Source organism: Chrysochloris asiatica, unplaced genomic scaffold (genome assembly GCF_000296735.1).
Source record: "Chrysochloris asiatica unplaced genomic scaffold, ChrAsi1.0 scaffold00052, whole genome shotgun sequence".
Lineage (NCBI taxonomy): Eukaryota > Metazoa > Chordata > Mammalia > Afrosoricida > Chrysochloridae > Chrysochloris > Chrysochloris asiatica.
Genome location: NW_006408570.1, coordinates 6,452,935 through 6,456,232, shown reverse-complemented (window position 1 = coordinate 6,456,232; position 3,298 = coordinate 6,452,935).

The window sequence follows — 3,298 nt, the reverse complement described above, 5'->3', positions numbered from 1 at the left end:
ATATATTTCTGTTGCATAATTTTGCTACACATATATTTTAAAGTATGGTATAGAAGACAAATTAGGAATTTAAAATTGTTTTCCAATTTCACATTTTGCTTTCAAAAATTTACTCAACTCTTCCCATAAGCAGCCTGAGGTTATCTCACAAAATGGTTTGCTACACATCTAACCCAGAAAATCTTATAAAATCATGCAAATCCAGAGGTTCAAACCTCCAGGTCCATTTTAAGAACAGTCATGAGACTGCCCAGACCATCAAGGGTATGCATATCCGGAAAGCCACCAAGTATCTTAAAGATGTCACCTTGTAGAAGCAATGTGTAGCATTCCAATGTTACAATGGTGGCACTGGTAGGGGTGCCCGGGCCCTAGTGAGGTTGCACACAGGGTCAGTGGCCCAAAAAGAACACTGAATTTTTGCTGCACATGCTTAAAAATGCAGAAAGCAAGGCTGAACTTAAGGGTTTAGATTCGGCTTCTCTGGTCATTGAATACATCCAGGTCAACAAAGCCCCCAAGATTCACTGTCAAACTTACAGAACTCATGGTTGGATTAGCCCTTATGTGAGCTCCCCCTGCCACATTGAGATGATCCTACTGTAAAGGAGAAAACTGTTCCTAAACCAAAAGGGAAGGTTGCACAGAAGAAAAAGATATCTCAGAGAAACAGAAGAAGCAGAAACATACAGCTCTGGAGTAAATTAAGCTGCAAATAAAATGCAAATAAAAGTACAAAAGAAAAAAATGTACTCCAGTCCTTCACGTGAATCATCAGCATCAGTGTCTGTGTCATCTGTTGAGCCTCTCATGAGACATTTAGCACAATGTTAAAGCTCATCATTTTCTCTTCTAAGACATTTGCAACATCAGCCTTTCCCTGAAAAATTGTCCACAAGCAAAAATATACATTTGTGTTGATTTAGCTTTTAGTGTCTTCAATAGTCCTCATGTGTATATTTATAACTTTCCTAATGCAACCACTTATTTTACTGCTGTTTAAACTGATTTTTATAAGACTTTTTTTATGGTAACAGTCAATGGTTGTGATTGGTAAGTCATACCTCCTCCAGGAATAATTACAAAATATGGATCTATTTCTTGACCTCCTGTGTCATGTTATCAATACTGAAAATAGCTAACTGAAGTTATTGAGAGTAAGTTTACCCCAAGGAGTGCTTTGTTAGTTAGAAGAAACTAATGAGAGAGTACTCATAGCATGAGATATTTAAAAGCCATCAATTCAAGCTTGCCAGCCGCTCCTTGGAAACCCTATACAGGGTCACTGTAGGTCGGAACCAACTCGCCAGCACTTAACTACAGTAACAAGTTCTCTTTCAGGGACAAAGTAACTTCCTTTATCTGAAAGAAAACTTTGGAGAAAATCTTTGCTTTTTGTCAAGCCTGTACAACAGGGAATCATACTTGGTAAAGTGGAGGGTCAGTGAGAAAGAGGGAGACCCCCAGCGAGATGGATGCACACAGTGGCAGCAGCAATGGGCTCAAGTGTAGGAATAGCTGTGAGGCTGGTGCAACACAGGGCAGTGTTTCGTTCTGTTGTGTATAGATTCACTATGAGTCAGAACTAACACAACAACACCTAACAACAACAACACCTAACAACAGCAACATGAATCGGAACCAACTCCAAGACACTTAACAACAACAACAACAACAACAACATACAGCAGCTAGTCTCTGAAAGAGACCAACCTCTGTGACTTTGGGAGAATGAAGAGATGACATTTTATTTATTTTTTTTTTTTTTCAGTCCAATCACTAACTTGGGGAGTGGGGCTTCCCACATGGCAACACTGGAAAGGCTAGAGAAGTCCAGGTCAAGAAAGAAATCAGTCAATGGGAAGCAAATGTACTCTTATGTAATTAAGACATCACTTTACACAGCCACAAATGAGACTTTGGTCAGTGTATAGCCATGGTCCTCTCCCTGGCTGCTGTTCTGACAGTTGGGATAAGATTCCATGGAGTATTTGTTTGAAGTGTTGCACATTCATCCATCATCAGAACTCCACTAGCTTTCTGAGAGCAGCTGACAGACCTCTGAGTAGGAATTATTTCAGAATAGGCCATGTATGGGGAAAATGCAGATGGTGGTAGTCATTCCAGAGATGGCATTAATGAGGATCTCAGATTGGAAACTAATTTTAGTTATCCTGCACATGCTCCCCACTGCCCCTCCTACCCCTGTCATGCTCCTCTGTATCTGTCCTTTCACAAAATAATTTGCTCTTGCATAGGCAGTATCTCGTAGCATTTATGGGCATCTTTATAATGCTCTTCCCGAAGTGCTTTGGAGGAACTTAGTATTGCCCTTTGGTATCCATGACTCATGACAACGACTCATCTCATTCCATTACCCAAAGAGCATTGATAGATATCAGGATTCTGAAATAGCTGTGGAGGCCGTTGCCAGCGTGCATTTTTCAAATCAAACTTATGAGGAGGTGGATTGTAGTGACGGAACTTTGGGAAAGAGTATTCATCACAAGATGAAGTCAAGTGGTTCACACATCGGTATTTTATCAGTTGGTGACTATTGTTAGAAAACTCTAAGGGATCCTCTGCAGCAGAATATCTCTGCCCAAAACATACCCAAATTATGGATGCTACAGAATTCTGACAGGAGCATATTAGTCAACACAAGACCCATTCATAGTAAATAGGTGTTTTTTAACTGATATTTTATATTGCTATCTGATTATTATAATGTATCTCCTAATTAATTTACAGCTAGCAACTGGAACTCTTCGAAGTCTATTGGAAAAAATCTTAATGTGAAAATATGATTCCTGTCCAACATTGAAGATTCTTGATTAAGAGATGACTGATTTAAAGGGAATTGAGTGGAGATAGGGCCCAATAGAAAATGTTATAGCCTGTGGGGAATTGTTCTATACCCTCTGGATTATGAAAGAAGGACACGGAAAGGATTACATGCTTTAGCTTTCTGGCTCTTTAGATCAGCTGTACTGGGTCCTATAGGGTCACCATGAGTCATCAGAATAGAGTCATTGGCGATGGTGGGGTTGTCTCTTGCTTGTATATCCTTCTAATGTTTACTAAGCACTCATTAGATGCTAGACATTTGGCTAAGAACATCCTTTACCTTCTCACTAACTCCTTTAGAGTTTTATTTTATACAACAGCTAAAAGTAGACTTTTGTGTCCTCAAAAGTATCCACCACTTACTGAACAAGGGAATTAATTACTGATACTCTCTGAGACTGGATGCTCATTTGTTAAAAGAGATTATATTATCTACCTTATAGAATTGTTG